The sequence below is a fragment of the Arvicanthis niloticus genome, unplaced genomic scaffold (genome assembly GCF_011762505.2).
Source record: "Arvicanthis niloticus isolate mArvNil1 unplaced genomic scaffold, mArvNil1.pat.X pat_scaffold_78_arrow_ctg1, whole genome shotgun sequence".
In the NCBI taxonomy this organism is placed as follows: Eukaryota; Metazoa; Chordata; class Mammalia; order Rodentia; family Muridae; genus Arvicanthis; species Arvicanthis niloticus.
Window position 1 is genome coordinate 231257 of NW_023046387.1, and position 6508 is coordinate 237764.

Consider the following 6508-nt stretch of genomic DNA (forward strand, 5'->3'; position numbering starts at 1 on the left):
TACACCCATTTGCGGAACAACCAGGAAGCAAACATGGTACTCTTGGAACCAGAGCAGGATATGGGGCACAAAGGGGTGCTCAAAAACAGCTGCACATATGAGACAAAAGTTGTCTCCAAGGATTTGGTGGTCCTATTTAAATGACCATTTGGAACCTGACCACCAGTCTCTCATTCTCAAAAGGGAGTATGAGGCTCTTAGAGGGAAAAGGGCAAGAGTCCAGGAACCCCAGTGACACATAGGATGGTTCCCTAGTCTCGTGGGAAAGCAGTGGGCTTGGTTGACTGACCACTGAGGCCATCTCACCTGGGTTCTTATAACTGGCCATCTGTTGATCTTCAGAATCCAGTGGGCCCAGATATCAAGCTTCTTCCAGAATCTCCAACTCTGGGTCCTTCCATGACCCAGGGACTTTCACACAGCACTCTTCCTCTCAATGCCTACCATATGGTGGCAGCAAGAGGAGCATCTGCATCTCCAACACTCAGGTTTCTTCTTGAAGCTTTCTGGAGGATGTTCTTAAAACCCTCTTTCTTAGTATCTTGAATTGTGTGGACCAGCCTATCTATATAGAGCTTATTAATTCTTGTAGGATCAGCAAGTATCTGCATGGGAAAAGTTTTGGAAACAGAAATAAGTACAGGCCTGACCAGCAGAGCCTGGGTTTGTCTAAGAGCCTACTACACAGCTTAGGTCCAACTCCCTTCTCAAGTGTCAGGAAATGTGCTGAAACATAGCAATCTTTGGATTGATGTGTTTGTCTCTGTGTGTTTCTATGTGTGTCTATGTGTGTGTGTGTGTCTCTGTGCTTTTGTCCATGTGTGTGTTAGCAGTTTTATGTTGTGTATTTCTGTATTGGTAGGTGCTTGTTTAGGTGTTTGTAGTATGGTTACTTGTATATACAAGTTTGTATTTAGGTATGTCTCTGTGTGTGCATGTGTGTGTGTGCATGTACGAAGGCATGAACTGGTTTGTTTCTGAACATATATGTACATATTCATATGTATCTATACATATATACACTTGGTCAGCAAACATCTTAAATGATAACACAGTCCAGCTTTAATGAGAAAGTACTCTATCAGTTCACTTTGCATCACAGAAACATCAAATACAGTAGCAGGTCATCATGCCTCTCCACCTAACTCAATAGAACCAAAGGAGACAGATAATGGTGTAAAGTCAGATATTCAACAGTTGGTAGAGAAAAACTATTCATCACTATTGAAACTGGTTGTAGAGCAAATCTATTTCTTTATTGAAATCATTTGTAGGAAAATAAAAGACTGTGGTACATGGAGGTGAGTAGGAGGCTGCCATGTCATATCCATGAGCCTGAGAGTCAACAAGGCTGGCTAAGGGTCTGTGTCCCATCTCTGCTCTTCTCTATTAGCAGTGGTATCACATCTTTCTTCATTAATATCCCTTTTACAGTTCAATGCTTTCCCTTGGGAAGATTTGTATACCACGCACTCTTGCTGATTATAGTATCTCTTCAGTGAGCATGGATTCTGGGAGATGGATTCTCTGGGGATTCAGAGATGGAGGGGTTCACAAGAGGAACCCAGGCAGGTTCCTGCACTCTAGATATAATAACAGCCTTCACTTGAATGGTTGCTAGGCTCCCTAGAAGACCTCTGTACAGTGTTCTATTCAGACATTGTTATGCAGTTATTTTTCAATATAATATATATGGACTATTGGAGAAATGTGTTGTTTTATTTTAGCTCCAGAACAGTGTGTAGTTCACAATTAACTTGTAAGCTGTTTATTAAATCTGAGAAAAAAATTTAGGCCCAGATGCTCTGTGGCACTGCTTGGGGATACAAGGAAAGACCTTAGCTCAAAGGTCATACTGGATTGTCCTGCGGAATAAGCCTGGTGTTTGCTGGATAGCTGACATGACAGGTCCTCACCAGGCCTTTATGTCTTGCTCCCCTATGTCTGAAATACTCCAACAGAAACTCAAACAGGGCACAGAATAGGTCAAGGTGTCCCACAGACACAATTCTTCACCAGGAGCACTGATTGTACAAAGCACGTGAACCACCATTGCATCTCATCCCTGTAACCATGGAAATCTTGGGCTGAATTTTCTTCCTTTCTTTGGGTAACTATATATCATAAAGGCCTTTATTTTGTCTAGCCTCTGGTTCAGCAAGTGTGCATGTTTGGAAGCATGTCAGAGAAGTGCTGAGGGTCATTAAGATATGCTGGTCATCCAGGAGGTGCCTGAGAATGCAAATTTTGCTTGTCCTCATGGGTCATCCTGAATAATTTCATGGAGATAAGTCAAGCGAATTTTAAGGACTTTGAGGTATTGTCTGTAACATGACTCCTTTTTTGCTTTGCAAGGACTTGTCCAACAGCACCCCCACCCCAATTGGGGCATAGCTACATTCATCTTGAAGACATTATTACCATTAGTCACAGTCTTTGCACTATATTTCTAAGGCCATCAACAGACTGTAGGTCTCTGTTGCAAAATCTACAGCACGAGAATGCTGCTTAGCTTAAGAACTGTGTTTTGGTTTGGGTTACTTTTGATTTCCTTGAGTATATGATTTTCTTTCTTTTCATTTGAAGTTTTGTCATTTATTTGTTTTTGTTACTATAATTAATTTGATGTTTTGTTAAGGCTATGTACTACATACTTTGACTCTCCTACTTTAAGCTTGTATTGAATAAATTTAATGTATTCTTATGAATAAAAACATAATCTCTAATTTTTATCTCATAAGAACCTTCTGTATTCATGTGTGGTTCACAGTCTTGTAACACAAGAAGTACCAGGTAGGAATGGACCTCTTCAAGTGTAATGTGGCTTAGTCTTCATTATTCGTTCCCAAACAGTCACAGCTACACAGAGAATTGTGCTTTTGGTGTGGATAGTGTGTCAAAATCTGTGGACCTAACTTCATGATGAAAAACATATCCATGCTGTATCTTTGTGGTCATAAATTCAGCTATGTTAAAATGCACTACTCCATGGAAGCTCATGATGAACAAACAGAGGAGAAACACAAGAGCGTTTCTCTAATACATCCCAAGAAATAAAATTCACTAAGGGAATATCAAAGAAATTAGTAACCACAGAGCTGTGTGCCTTTTATTTCCTTGAATGGTAGCATCACTTATAACTGCAAAGCAGAGATCATGAATTCCCAGATCATTTGGCAGATATTAGGATTTTTGTTTGTTTGTTTGTTTGTTTTGTTTTGGTGGTGGTGTTGTTCTACTGATGATGAATTTTGTTCTCTTGGCCTGGAAAATGTATTTGATGATATTTTTTTTTAATTTGGTTAGGGCGTTGTTTCTGTTTTTGCATTATTTCATTTATGTGTATGGGTGTTTTTCCTGCTGTATGTCTGTACACTACATGCATACAATTCTCTCGAGGCCAGAAGAGGTCAATGGATTACACATGGAGCAGAAGTGATGGAGGATTTTTTTTAATTTTTATCTTATGTGCATTGGTGTTTTGCCGGCATGTATGTCTGTGAAAGTGCCAGATCATGTAGTTATAGATGGTTGTAAGTTGGCATGTGGATGCTGGGAATTGAACCTGGGTCCTCTGGAAGAACAGTCAGTGCTCTTACCTGCTGAGCTATCTCTCCAGCACCGGAGATGGAGGATTCTTAATGTGACTCTTTAGATCTTCTAAGAAACAAAGTCTCAAATGGATAAGCCATCTATCCAGCACATGGCTGGACTTTTGTCTTTCCTTGTGTGGTGTATCAGATGCACTGGATCACACCCAACCAAAGACAGAAGATTCTTGAGATCTCTAGGGTCACATACTTGGGGTAGGCATGCTCAGTGTTTAAACTTTGAGGCCTGCATGTAGGGCATTAGAGTGGGTTCCTGATCATGCCTCAGGATCTCTTTTTGTCAGGGTTGGAGCAGATCTCTCCTGTCTCATCCTGCATGACAATGCAGATTACGCTTTATTAGATGAATTGCAGAATTGAAAACTCTCCTAAAGGTGGAGGTGGTAAATAAATCATGTTGAAGTACAATCAAAAGAGTGTTTAGATTAAGCTTCAGACAAGCCCAGGAGGATGGAACCTGCAGCAGAGGATACAAGTCTGTGATGGTAAATATTTCTGTTCAAGGCTAGCAGGGAGAGGGATGGTAGATGTTGCCTGTATCTTTGCTCTACCTACTGCCTTTACTCTGGGTAGTGACTGTGCTACCAGGCCCCTCCTTGCTTCCCTCAAATCTCAGGCTAACACAAACACAAACACACACCCACACAATTTTACAAAAATACTTTATCTCAAAAAGATTAGGGCACCACATACCCACCATGACCTTCTATTCTTGAGAGTATATTGATCTGTAAGTACAACCAGAAGTTAGAAATGTATAAGGCATTCAGTGATTAGTGACAGGCTTTGGTCCTGGCTGAACCCCAAGGCTGTACAAAGCATTCCTGATCTGCATGCTATTTTCTTTCCCAGCAGCCACATCTGCTGCTCAGTGTCATCATGATTTTCTCCAATGCTGCACAGCAATTGTCCTGTCATCTCCTTAAAGTTGGGAGTCCTACTGAGATTTGTTGAAGGTTTCCTCTTATTTTGTGTCAATAATCAAAGGGAGGTAGTCTAGAATAAAACCTGCAATGGGGTCATCTCCAGTTAGATCTCTTTTATGCCAGCTAGCAAAAGACAAAATGTCTTGCCCTTGATCTCCACTTATTGCGAACCCTGGTTATGCATGCTGACCTCTGCAGGTGTCTTTATACTAAAGGCTCACCCCTATATTCTACATTCATTGACTCAAAACACCAAGAATGTGACTGAGGTATAGGTGTCTTCACCAAAAATCTAATGGTCATTCTAATACTCAGGCATTGCTGTAAGGGGAACCCGAACATCTGACAGCAGTGGAAGCTTCTCCTCCAGCACACTTGGAGCTATAAAAAAAAAAGACTTAAATAAGCAAGCAGTTCAAAAAGAACATGATAGGAAACACTCTGTGGTCTTCATTTGATTTAATTTTATTTTAAATTTAAATTTAAATTTTAAATTTATTTCATTTAATTTCTTTAAAATTTTTATTTCTTGTTATTCCCTGTGGAAACAACAAATTGTTCAACACAAATTTTTTTTTTTTGAATTGCTGATTGGCACGAATCACGGTGGACAGAGAAGTATAATTTGTTGAAAAGCAGATCGTGTCTGCAGGAGTTCACTAGATAGTTAAATAGCTTTTTCTAAACTTTCTGATCATTAATTCATCTCTTTCAGAAATATAAAACAGAGTATTGCTGTAGTAGGGACACATTCTGCTGTTGCCCCAAAGTGAGGGAACAGAGGTGTGCATCAAGAGCCATGGATGGCAAGAGAGAAGAGGAACTGCTGGCCAAGGCAGAGCAAGAGGAGGTGGAGAAGCTGCAGCTCATCAAGGTGCACAAGGAGCTAGAGGTGGAATTCGACCTGGGCAACTTGCTGGCTTAGGACCACAATCCCCCGACAGTGCTGCGCCAGGCCAGGCCTTCGCTGGAGGCTGAGCTGCGGGCCCTGGCGCGGGACAACATGCAGCTTCTCATCAACCAGCTACTGGCAGCTGAAGACCATGGAGCGCATGGAGGAGGCGGTGGTACTGCGCTTGCTGGAGCCTGCCATATGCCTGCCCTGCGAGAAGCTGCTGCCCTGGCCCCTGCCCCTCACCCGCTGGCCTTAAGGGCATCCCATCCGTCCCAAAAAGAAGACCAACCTCGTGTGGGACGAGGTGAGTGGCCAGTGGGGGTGCCTTGGGTCTACAAGCGCGCACAGGATGACACTAAGGAATGGCTCATCAAGGTGCCCGGGAGCTCCAACCCCATGGAAGACCAGTTCACCAAGAGGATTCAGGCTAAGAAAGAACGCGTGGCCAAGAAAGATGAACCTTCTGTGGAACCTGGCCCGCGAGCACAAGATGCAGATGCCCAGCTCAGCTGGGCTGCACCCTAAGGGACACCAGAGTAAGGAGGAACTTCGGTGGGAAGCTTCCAGGAGCGCCTCCCCAAGGAGAAAGCGCCCCAAAGCTCTGGCAAGAAGAGGAAGTTTCAGCCCTCCTTTGGGGACTTCCCAGCCAAGAAAAAGAACCAGTGGGAGTTACTTCGAATCATGAACAGTAATAAACCTCAGCTGAACATGACAAGGGCCACCAACAAGCAGATGAGGGAAGAGGTCCAAGAGGAGCCTGCCAAGAAGAGGAAGATGAGCCAGAAAGTCAAGAGAAAAGGGGGCCTGCCAGGACCTTCCTGCAAGAGAAAGGGCAGCCTGCCTGCTGGATCAGGGAGAGAAAAGGAAAGGAGGCCTGGGAGGCAAGAAGCATTCCAGGCCGCCTGAGTCAGGGGGCAAGAAGACAGGAGTGCCGCGCCAAGGTGGGAAGAGGAGGAAGTATCTCCCCTCTGGACCTGTTCTGAAAAGCTAGGACTGTACTAAAGATTAAGTGATGCATGCTGCAGGCTGGCTCAAGAGGTGGCTGCTGTCCTCAGTGAGATTGACATTGAAGTGAC

General features: G+C 43.2%; 1 pseudogene; it reads left to right on the forward strand.

Moving 5' to 3' along the window:
- Positions 1 to 5336: 5336 nt before the first annotated feature.
- LOC117702427 (ribosome biogenesis regulatory protein homolog) lies at positions 5337 to 6423 on the forward strand (annotated as a pseudogene).
- Positions 6424 to 6508: the final 85 nt, after the last annotated feature.